We start from the raw sequence: 12,478 nt of genomic DNA on the forward strand, positions 1-12,478 counted from the left end.
ACACCTGAACTCAATCTTAATTACTAACATTAACTTTACAACCACACAGGACATACCAGATGGTCATTGCAGATGTATATGTACATATGTATATGTATATATATATATGTAGATATATGTAAATTATGGAATGACTCCAAAAAGTGGGTCTGGGGGGTGTAGTTCAGTTGGTACAGTGTTTCGTGAGCATCTGAGAAACCTTGGGCCTGATTTCCCTGCGTATGCCTGTAATCCCAGCATTTGAAAGGGAGAGGCTAGGATTAGAAGTTTAACATCATCTGCTCCTGCATAGAGAGTCTCAGGATATACAAGACCCTGTATAAAGGTAGGAGGGGAGGAAGGAGGGGAGGGAAGAAGGAGGGAAGGAAGGAGGGAAGATGACAGGTTCATGGGGTGGGTCATTTGCCATCACAATGTTGAGGGCCTTTACTTTATGGGATGCAAATGAAGGCATGACACTGTAATTAGGTATAGTATGTTTGATCAATTCTCTGGCCTGGTTTTCTTGATACGGTTTTAATATGCTCATATGGTTCCAATTTATTTTGATAAGGATACAAATATGTTCGAGAGGGCTGGGGAGATGGTTCAGTCAGCAAAATGCTTGTTGCACAAGTGTGAGGCCCTGAGTTTGGATCTCCAGCAGCCATGTAAAAAACTAGGGAGGCGGTGCACATCTTTCTGTTTGTTTGTTTGAGACGGGGTTTCTCTGTGTAACCCTGCCTGTCCTAGAAATAGCTCTATGGGCCAGGCTAGACTAGAACTCACAGAGATCCAGCGGCCTTTGCTTCCATTGTCCTAGGATTAAAGGCGTGCCTCACTATGCTGTGGTGTGCCTCTCTTTAATCCTAGTACTGCTGAGATGGAGACAGGAAGATCCTGGGAGCTGGACAGCCAGGTTGGCCAAATCAGTGAGCTCTAGGCTCACTGAGAGCTCCTGTCTCAAAAGCAAACCATGGCCACTATAACTACCACCATCACCACCACCATCATCACCAACATCATCATCACCATCATCACCAACATCATCATCACCATCATCACCACCACCATCATCATCACCATCACTACCACCACCAAAATCACCACTACCACCACCACCACCACCAAAACTAAAACCCAACCAACCAACCAATGAGCAAACAAACAAACAAAAAAAGGTAGAAATCGATAGAGAAAAACACCTAACATTGACTTCCAGCTTTGAAATGCATGTGCAAATGCATGCCTTAGCACTTGTACAAGCCCCCCCCCATTATACCTACTCTGGTAATATGACAATAATTTCAATGGTTGGCCATTCGATGACAAATTGTTGGGTTGCGAAAGAGCCATATCTCCAGCCTGCGGTTTATAGCTAAGCTGAGCACTAGGGCTGAATCATGCTGCAGAGACAAAGCATGGGACCAGTCCAGAAGGACAAACAACTGGGCAGATGGTCAAATGGACGGATGGCAATTTGATTAGGTCATGTTAACAGTGGGCACAACTGAGCTGAAGCCAGTGCGGTAGTTGGTTCTCTGCCTGTTGGTCCCCAGCTGGTCAGATGACAGGCTCTTTAGGGCCATTGCCCGGGAAAGATCGGGCATCCTTTTCTTACGGTGACAGATGAGGGTGTGGCACTCCTTTTAGGTCTGGTGTGTTTGATCAATTCTCTAGTCTGTTTTTCTTGATATCATATGTTATCCCGTTGACTTCAATAAGCTTACAGAGCCATGCCCTTTTAACTCTGAGGAATGAATTTGTCAGTCTGTGTCTCATGGGTGGTGCTGGGCAGGTGGTGATGTCCTCATGCACAGCCAGGAACAGAGTTATCCGAGTGTACAATGTGTCGTCTCCTGTCCCTAGAGCCAACCTGGAAAGCCCCTGTCTTATACAACGCCGGGAATTACAGCCTGATCCAACAGCAGGGTCATCCTTTAGATGGATGATAGAACCCTGGGGCGGAGCAGCCCCTGGGCCTGTGCCTTGGCTTCACAGATAAAGGTTTCGTTTGCAAAACCTGACTATTGGAGTTCATTCTCTGGTATCCACATGGCAAAAGGAGAGAGACCATTCCTGCAAGTTGTCCTCTGACTTACACACACACACACACACACACACACACACAACCACACATAGGAGTGAACAGATGATGAGGACCTGATTGTTGGTGGTGATAAAACATGAATTTAATCCCAGCACTCAGCAGGTGGATCTCTGAGTTCTAGGCCAGCCTGGTCTACAGAGTGAATTCAAGGACAGTCAAGGCTATCTAGAGCGACCCATCTGGAAAATCGAATGAATAAAATGAAGAGTTTGTAGCTCCCCCGAAGATGGGTGTGGCCCCTTTCACAGGTGAGATGTTTCATCAGAATTTAGGGGTTTAGTATCTCCCTGTCATCAAGGACTTCCCATGTGGCCTCGTCATAAAGAATGGAATCCTGTCTCTTCCCAGTCAAGTCCTTCAGTTTCAGAACAGACATTAGGATACCGAAGTTCAAGCGTGTTGTAACTTAGCCAATCACAGGATGGAACTAGAGGTAAACAAGAGGGAGCCTGCAGCTATAAGACTGGAGTGCCCTTCAGAGCACTTGGAGACGTTGTTTGTAGAGTTCAGGGGTGTGGAGTGCAGGATAGCCCTTTCCCACCTGGCTTTGGAATTTACAGAGCCCACTGGACTGTATACTGGTTGTGAGGATCAGAGCCCAGCCATATTCAAGGGTAGAGAGGACATGAATTCCATGCCACCCAAGGAGGAGTTTAAGGCACATTTAAGGCCAGGTGGCTTAGCAGATTAAAGCTCTTGCTTCACAAGCTTGATGGCCTGACTTTGATCCCTGAAACTCACTGCAGAAGGAGAGAACCTATTTCTGAAAGACTGCCACAGGGTCACCATGTCAGGACCAGTCTCCCCCTACGCCCCCACCTCTCTCCTGTAGCTGGGCCTGTAATCACAGCTACTTAGTAAGTGGAAGCAGGAGTATTACAAAATCAAGACCTACCCAGGAACCTTAGCAGGACACTGTCTGGAAATAGAAACAGGTACAGAGACCTGGACGGAACAGAGATAGTTCCGAGGACAAACCACTCACCCCACAAGACTGAACCAGAGCTCCATCCCAGATCTGGTGTAGACACAGAAGAGAACACAGACTACGTCGAGGTGTTTCCAGACTTCCACATACCCACCGCACAGGTGTGGCCTGTCGGTTACATACTCACCACCACAGTAAAATATAAAACGGGCTGGAGAGGTGGCTCAGGGGTTAAGAGCACTGACTGCTCTTCCAAAGGTCCTGAGTTCAATTCCCAGCAACCACATGGTGGCTCACAACCATCTGTAATGGGATCCAGTGCCGCCCTCTTCTCTGGTCTGTTTGCAAACAGCTACAGTGTACTCTCTCTCTCTCTCTCTCTCTCTCTCTATATATATATATATATATATATATATATATATATAATATTTATATATATATATATATATATATATATATATATAAAACCAATAAAGCAGCAGCAACAACAGTAAGCTAACAACAGTAAGCTGAGTGTGAGTTCAAGACCAACTTGGGCCATGTAGTGTGACATGGTCTCAAGAAAAAGAAAGGCATGGTGGCTTTTAATCTCAGCACTCAGAAGGCAGACATAGGCAGATCACTGTGAGTTCGAGGCCAGCCTGGTCTATAGAGCAAGTTCCAGGACATCCAGAGTCACAGAGAAACCCTGTCTCAAAAACAAAGAAAGAAACTACAAGCCCCCAAAATCAATCCCCCCAAAACAAAATAAAAAAAAAAAAAAAAAAAAAAAAACAAAAAACAAAAAACAAAAAAAACCCCAGCTGGGTGTGGAGGGAGACACCTGTATCCCAGTGTTCAAGAGGCTGATGGGAAAATTGGCATGGAACTGGAGGCTAGCCTGGGCTACAAAATGAGATGTTGTCTCAAAACAATACCACCCATCAAAAATAAACTTCCACCTAGCAAAAAGTGTCTGTTTTAAAGATTTATTTATTTATATGACTACACTGTAGCTGTTTTCAGACACACCAGAAGAAGGCATTGGATCCCACTATAGATGGTTGTGAGCCACCCTGTGGTTGCTGGGAATTAAACTCAAGTCCTCTGGAAGATCAGTTAGTGCTCTTAACCACAGAGCCATCTTTCCAACCCCCCTCTCCCAACAACTATATATGTAATTTTGTTTTGTGCATTCAAAAAAAAAAGTTGCTAGCACAAAACAAAACAAAACAAAACAAAAAAAGACTAATATGTTCAATTTTGGAAGCAAGCCAGATGGTTACTTCTCCAGAAGATAATAAATTGCAAAGCTAATCACATATACACAGAAAAATCAACCCACTGTGTTATCATTAAACTTCCACTCACTTTTTTTTTTTTTTTTTTTTTTTTGGTCTTTTCTTCCACTAGAATGCAAGTTTCTTTCTTTCTTTCTTTCTTTCTTTCTTCCTTCCTTTCTTTCTTTCTTTCTTTCTTTTTTAAATGTATTTAGTGTTTTGAGACAGGGTCTCACTATGTAGTCCTGGTGGCTTGGTGCTCTTCCTCGACTTGGCCCTTCTCAGTGCTGGGTCACTGGGATGCACCATTAATCTGGCTTGAAAAGCAAGTTCCTTCAGAGGATGGGGGTGGGGAAGGATGGGGGCACACAGGGTGGGACACACACGAAGATCCTTGTTCACATTTGTATTCTTAGAACAGAGTAAACACTCTGTGTGTCAGCCCTATAATCCTAGCTTCTGAGGAGGTCAGGACATGAGATTATAAATTCAAGGACAGCCTGGCAGCTCAAGAAAAAAAATTGTCTAAACAACAACAACAACAACGTTGATGGGGTGGGGATGGGCAGTAGGAATGTGGGAGGGGGCGGCTGAAGAGATGGTTCCGAAGTTAAGAAATACTTGTATTCTTGCAAAAGACCTGAATCCAGTTCCCGGCATTCAGGTTGGGCAGCTCACAACCACCTGTAACTTCAGCTGCAGGGTATCTGATAACCTCTTCTGGCTTCTGTGGGCAGCTGTACACATATGGCACACACACACACACACACACACACACACACACACACACACACACACAAAGATAACACGTAAATGTAAAGAAATACCTTTTAAATTAATTAAAAATTTTTAGTGTGTGTATGTGCACGTGCGTGCGTGTGTGTGTGTGTGTGTGTGTGTGTGTGTGTGTGTGTGTGTGTGTGTGTGTAGGGCAGACGATATCCATGTGAGTCAGTTCTCTCCTATCATGTGGGTCCTGGGGTAACTCGGGTCATCAGGCTTGGTGGTGGGCACCTTCACACTCTGGGCTATCTCACCAGCCCTATAAAAACAAATCTTAAAACAAAACAAAACAAAACCCCAAAGTGCTAAAAGAGGGGGGGGGGCAGGGAGGTGCTCAGTAGTCTGGTGCTTGGTTCAGTCTAACATACTACAAATCAATATGAACCTTATTTGTTAAATAAATGAATCACGGTGACATATTAAAAGTTTCTGTTTTCCTTTCTCTGTGGTACTAGGGAGTGCCCTCGGCCCCGGGGCATTCCGGGGAAAGCACTCTACCCATCAGGCTATGTTCCCCATCCTGGAGGCCACAATAAGCAGTTGCTAGAGAAAGGCTCTCTGTGAGTGATAAGACACTTGGAGAAACCGCCACCTGCGATGTGACTTTGATAAGCACCATAGTTTCAGAAACGAGTAGAACAGTCGTCAGGAAAGACGCTCTTCTCACCTGGTGTGGGGTAAACCCACGGACGACAAGAGGGGAACAGGGGTTAGCGTGGATCTGGGAAGAGTTAGCAGAGAAAGGGAGACCGGCGGTTAGCCCACAGAGGCAATGCTGGCCGTTCCAAGTCCCCGTTCAAGCTTCAGTTCTTTAGGGTAAGGGGGAAAAAAAAATCAAATACCCAAGATAAGCAATTTATAAGGAAGGGTTGATTTTGGCTCCTGGTCTCATGGATTTCAGTCTACAGTCGCTTCTTCCTGTTGTTTTGGACCTGTGACAACCCAGCACACAATGGCTACAGTGTGGTGGTAGAGGCTGCCTGCCCCACTTGGATCAAAGAGCAGAAGAGCACGTCCCCCACAATCCAACTTTCTCTTACAAGAATCGGTGTCTAAAGGGTCTAGTGTAGCGGTTCTCAACCTGTGGGTCGCAACCCCCTGCAAACCTCTAGCTCCAAGACTATTTACATTGTGATTTGTATCAGTAGCAAAATTACAGTTATGAACTAACAATGAACGTGATTTTGTGGCTTGGGGGAATGGGGTGGGTCACCATCACATGGGGAACTGTATTAGAGGGTCGTAGCATTTGGAAAGTTGAGCGCCACTGCTTTTGAATCCCCCAGTAGTGCCGTGGGTTTGCCACCAAGCCTGGAACAGGTCTGACTGTTTTTCTTACTGATAATGTTCCATTCTAGAACTTCCCTCCTGCAGGTGTCACATGAGCAAGAGCAGTCCGGCTCTTATTTGTCAGGTACAGGTATGGTGTGCTGGGTTGGCGAATTCCACCCTCCACAGAGGATCACGGAAGAAACAGGAGAAAGTCTGACCTTGGATTCGAGTGACTCGTTCGTAAGCTTGAGCGTGGGAAATTCTCCAGCTTCCTGGATGCATTTCAAGGTTGATGAGTTTGCTGGTGTTGCAAGTCAAGTAGCTTAAGGTCGTTATAGTTAGTGATTGAAAAAGTAGGAGAGAGTCCAGTGTGGTGAGACCTGTAATCCCAGCACCCGGAGGATGAGGCAGGGGAATCGGAATTTCGAGGATTTTCAAGCCTTTGCTACAAGTGAGTTTTGAAAATACTGGAATACATGTGAATTCGTCTCAGAGCAAAGCCAAACTTACCTGTTTGGTGACTTTTTGTACTCAAACAAGCGTGAGGTCAAAGAGAAAGCCTGCCCCAGGAGGAAAATGCTTTGAAGTAGAGCGATTTCATGAAAGTCGGTGGTAGGAGTCATAAAAGAGATGCATATCTGGAAATACCTGGAAAGATTCGAAGAATGCCTGTTCAGGAGGCTGGAGAAAGATGGCTCAGCTGTTAAGTCCCCTCCCCCAACAGGTTCAATTCCCCACCCCACTCCCAATCTACAAAAAGGCTCACAACCCCCTGTAACTCCAGTCCCGGGGCATCTGCCGCCCTCTTCTGACATTTTTGGGCATTGCATGCATATGGTAACATAGTAAGGCTCATACCCAAATAAAAAATAAAGGCTTAAAAAAAAGTGAGTATTCTTCTGAGAAGGATGTTCTAGAGATGGAGCTCACCAGCCACCTCAGTACTGGGGTTCTGAGGCTTGGGCTCCAGGGAAAAATAGAAACTAAAAATTTTCACACAAGAGTGTCAGTGGAGATGGGGAAGGCATTACAACCCCAGGAGGAACAGAATTACAAGACAGCATGAAACAGAGCTGGAGTTCTTTTGAAAAGTCTTTTTCTTTTTCTTTTTCTAGCCTGTGTTGGTGGCTAATGCCAGATTTGGGAGGCAGAGGCAGGGAGAATCTCTGCGTTTGGGGCTAGCCTGGTCTGAAGGGGAAGGGGAAGTTAGTTCCAGAACACTTAGGGTTACACAGAGAATCTTTGTCTTGAAAAACAAAGACAAAACAAAACCAACCAACAAACCTTGGTGGTGGTGATGCATGCCTTTAACCCAGCCTGTGGGAAGCAGACACAGGTTTGAGGCCAGCCTGGTCTACAGAGTGAGTTCCAAGGGTACCCGGGGCTACACAGAGAAATCTTGTCTTGAAAACAAGCAAACAAATAAACAAACAAGAAAAACAGCAAAAAGTTTATTAACAACATACATTTTGGGTACAAGAGGCAGTGAGGAAAATAGGACACACCAAAAACAAGGGTGTGGGTTTCTCAAAGAAGCGTCTTTGAGTGTCTGCCGAGGCTGTTGTGTACTGGTTTTGGTGGATGTGGACCCCAAGTGAGGCCACAAAGCAGTTCCCAGCACTGGATAGGGTTAGGGCTGACACAGTAAAACCCTAAGTTACAAGAGATGCAGGGGAAAGTTAAGATGCTCTTTAAACATTTTTTTTTAAAGCCATGTTTTAATTTTCAACACTAGATGGCTGCCTCGTGGCAGGAACATGTTTCCAGCTAGGGGCAGGGGCGGGGGCGGGGGCGGGGGCGGCTGCGCGAATTCTCCTCTACTGCATTTGTGGAGGAGAAATGAAAGTGTGCAAGCTCTGGCTCTTCTACACGACTGGATGGGGAAAACGGGCTTCCCTGTTCTTCTAGATCTCAGAGTCTCAAGCGGGTGGAGATGGGGTGGCTGAAGGGCCTGCCTGCGGCGCTCAGAAGCTTAGGAAGGTCTCACAGTTGAAACAGCCATTGCCTATGATCTGCAAGAGGAGTCTTCATTGCTAACATCGGCATCCCTCCCAGGGTGCTTCTCACCGTGGGAGCTTCCTGCTTATCACTTGACCAGCTGGTCCCCTCTTCCTGTGTGAAGACCTCTAAGTAGTTCTCATCTGTGGCTTGGTCTTAGTTCTTGGCCACCACCTGGAACATTTCAGTTCTTCACTTTTGAGCCCCTTAACTTGGCAGATTCATGAGCCCTACCCTGTCCCACACTTGGACTTAGCGAGAGTGGGCCCCACTGCAGGCTTAGAGATACAGAACCCTCCCTGTTTGCCACAGGAATGCCCTTCTTTTAAGGAATGGTGTCCAGTAGCTGAAGGAGAATGTGCTAATGGAATGATGATCCCATTTCTGGATGGAACTAAAGTATTCCCCTCTCTCTCTCTCTCTCTCTCTCTCTCTCTCTCTCTCTCTCTCTCTCTCTCTCTCTCTCTCTTTCTCTCTCTCTCTCTCTCTTTGTGTGTGTGTGTGTGTGTGTGTGTGCATTTCTTGAGACAGGGTTTCTCTGTTTAGCCCTGGCTGTCCTGGAACTCATTCTGTAGATCAGGCTGGCTCCAAATTTGAAGCGATCCACCTGTCTCTGCCACCTAAGCTCTGGGATCAAAGGCCTGTGCCACCATTGCTCAAGGTTTTTGTTTTTTATCTATCTATCTATCTATCTATCTATCTATCTATCTATCTATTCATCTATCTAGGGTCTCACTATGAAGCTCTGGCTAGTCTGAAACTTGCTATGTAAACCAGAGTGGCCTCAGATTCCCAGAGTAAACATGTGGGCCATTTTCTGCTTAAACTGTTTTTTAAAAAACTACTTAATTTACTTATTAGTGGTGTAGATGTGTGTGTTGTGCGTGTGTGTGTGTCCATTTATGAGTTTATGTGTATCATGTGTATAAAGGAGCCCTTCGAGGCCAGAGGAAGGCATTAGATCCACTGAACTACCAGTTACAGGAGATTGTGAAACTCTTATGTTTGTGCTGGGATCTGAACTCTGGTCCTCAGGAAGAACAGTCATTGGTCTTAGCCACTGAGCCATCTCTCCAGCCCTAAGGGTGTTTTTACTGTAAACAAAGGGTTGGTGTTGCTTTGAGGTTCCCAGAGATATATCTGGGGGGAGAAATGAGGCCCTGTTTTAGCTCATACAGGCTCAGACCTAAAAAGCATGTTCCTAAAAAGCATGTTCCGTTGCCTGGCATGGTGGCACACAGCACTTGGGAGGTAGAGACAGGCATTCCCTGTGAGTTCAAGGTTTCTCTGGACTACACAGAAAGTTCCAAGTCAGCCAGGGCTACACAGTCAGACCCAGTTGCAAGGAAGAAGAATGAGAGAAGGAGGAGGAGGAGGAAGAAGAGAAGGGAGAGGAAGAGGAGCATGGTTCATTGCTATTCAGAAAATTTCTTTCAGATTTACGTGTGTATGTGTGTTTTATATAAACAATGTGAATGATCTCTTAAACAAATCCCTGGTACTGGGACAATAGAAAAAGCCCCAAGAAACCCAGATCCTGAAGGTGACCACCAGAGACTGTCCTTTGGATATTTCCGACAAGCTGGGCATCTGGTTCTTGGGCAGTTTCACCTTCCAATCAACTGGGGTGACAACCGGCTTTGCGGCTGTCTGCTGGAGAGAGCCAATCACTCTGAGCATCTCATCAAAGTTCCTGCCTGTGGTGGTTGGGTAGAGGATAGACAGCTTTAGTTTTTTGTCAGGGTCAAAAATGAACACCACACGGGTCATCACAGGCATGTTTTTATCATCCATCTCTGCTGAATCCAACATACCCAACAGGATGGCAAGGTCCCTTGTCCTTATCATTGGTGATGGGAAATGGCAACCTTTCTGTGGGTGCTGCGTCGATGTCCTTGCTCCAGGCAAGACGGTTCTCAACATTGTCTACTGAAAGAGCAATCAACTTAACCTCCCTCTTGGCAAACTCTGGTGCCAGTTTGGCGGCTCTGCCAAGTTCTGTGGTACACACTGGTGTAAAATCCCGTGGGTGGGAAAAGAGAATTCCCCATGAATATCCCAGGAAGTCGTGGAAGCAGATGCAGCTGATGATGGTATGGGTCTCAACGTTGGGGGCTTTGTCCCCAAGAAGCAGCCCTCCGGGCATGGCGGCCGTGGTGACCCTGAGAACAAGGTGGTGCAGCCGCAGCAGTGAGCCAGATTTACTTATTTTGTTTTATATGTATGAGTTCTACATGCATGCCTGGTGCCCATAGAGGGCAGAAGGTGTCAGTTCCCCTGACCAGAATTCCACTGAAGGTTGTAAGCCACCATGTAGGTACTGGGATTTGAACCTGGGTCCTCTGGAAGAACAGCCAGTGCTCTTAATCTCTGAGCAGTCTGTTCATGTCCTTGTTAATAAATAATTTAGAAAAGGACCCAGAATGAGGCTTAAGGGCAAATCTATTAGAGTTTGAGAAACAGCGTTAGACAAGCCAAAATCCTGGCAGTTGTCGGGAGGGAAAAAAATAGATAAGTGGAAACACGTCAGAACTTGTGAGTTAGGGTCCAGAAAAGCTGGCAGGCTGTGTAATGGAGGTTAGTAAGCAGCTGCATGTCAGGAGAGGGGCTGTGGTACTTTGAATGAGGATCGACCCATATGTTCACATATTTGAATTCTTGGTTGTCATGGTAGAACGGTCTGGGAAGAATTAGGATCTGTGGTCTCGCTGGAGTAGGTGTGTCTCTGGGGGTGGGCTTTGAGCTTTCATACAGCACCCCCAGTTAGCTCTTTCTACCTTGTGGTTGTGCCTTGAGACCTGAGCTCTCTCTCAGCTATGGCTCCAGTGCCGCGCCCGACTGCCGGCAGCCATGTTCTCCACCACGAGCTTCATGGAGTCTAAGCCTATGAACCTTTAAGCCCCACATAAAACCTGTCTTCTATAAGTTGGCGTATGTCACGGAAAAGTAGCTAAGACAGGAGTCTTTAGAGAAAGTGAGACTAAACAGAGGATCATGGGAAAAGATAGTTTATGAACAAAGGGAAAGACGCTCCCAAGGATGGGTGTTGTCTAGTGAGCCGTGGAGGAAGTCCAGAAAACAAAACAAAACAAAAATTCCACTACATAACCCAAGCCTGTTGGTTGTTGTTTTGTTTTTATAAAGCGTTTGGCCATGAAGTGTGCTGACTCATAAAATAGCCCGTTGGCTTTTCTTACGAATGCTCTGTGAGTTACATGAAGCCCAGCGTCGGCCAGGCTTCCAGTCGTTCTGAAGCTGTGAGCTGCCTGACATAAGTGGTGGGGTCTTCTGGAAGAGCAGTGCACTCTTTCACGTTCATTTCTGTGTGTGTGCACAAGTGTGTGGGTGCCACAGAAATATTGGATCAGATCTCCTGGAACTGGGGTTACAGACGGTTCTGAGCCACAGTGAGGTGCTGGGGATTGAATGTTGGTTCTCTGCAAGAGCAGCAAACACTGAACGTGGGGATGTCTCTGTCCTCCCACACCAGTTTTTGCTTGTTCAGGAGACAGGGTCACCGTGTGCAGCCCTGACTGGACTGACACTCTGTGTAGAGCAGACCGGTTTGAGCTGGTGACCCTCTTGCTTGTGCCTTGCCACTGTTGGGTTCTCCCTGTAGTCAGTTTCCCCTTCACTTGCTCAGTTGATCCTTGGTCTTGTCTTTTGTCCTATGATAGAAGGAAAAAGGACCCTGCTTGGGGCAAGACCTGGTAACACGAAACTAGAGCTTGCCTTGCCATGCCTCATCCTTTCTACATCTTACTGCCTCTGAAAGGAGTGGAGACCAATGTGCAGAATGATTAAACAGTGGGCTGTTGTCTCGGTCCCGAGATGGGGGTAGGTCCCAATTATAGATCCCGGTAGCCATTGTAAAAATGATGCATCTGACCTGAGCCTCATGGCTTAGTGATGCAATGGATTTTTTCCCCTTTTCTCCCTCCCTCCCCTCCTCCTTTCTTTCCTCCATCTCTGTTTTGATCTCAGATAGCCCAGGTTGCCCTCCAACTGACTCTATAAGGAAACACTAACTTTGAACTTCTCATAGCTCCTGGCTTCACTTCCTAAGTACTGGGATGGCACCCAATTAAACAAGAAACAAATGTATTATACAGAACTAGCTGGCCCCATACTCTCTAGGTAGCCCAGGCT

The 12,478-nt window shown here is 46.3% G+C and overlaps 1 pseudogene across 1 annotated transcript; it reads right to left on the reverse strand.

Annotated features, from left to right (window-relative positions):
• Window positions 1-9,787: 9,787 nt before the first annotated feature.
• On the reverse strand, window positions 9,788-10,475 carry LOC308418843 (peroxiredoxin-6-like; annotated as a pseudogene). Its single transcript has one exon. The product of its transcript is annotated as a peroxiredoxin-6-like (transcript).
• Between the last annotated feature and the right edge of the window lie 2,003 nt (window positions 10,476-12,478).

The sequence above is a fragment of the Micromys minutus genome (assembly GCF_963924665.1).
Source record: "Micromys minutus genome assembly, chromosome: 3".
Taxonomy (NCBI): Eukaryota; Metazoa; Chordata; class Mammalia; order Rodentia; family Muridae; genus Micromys; species Micromys minutus.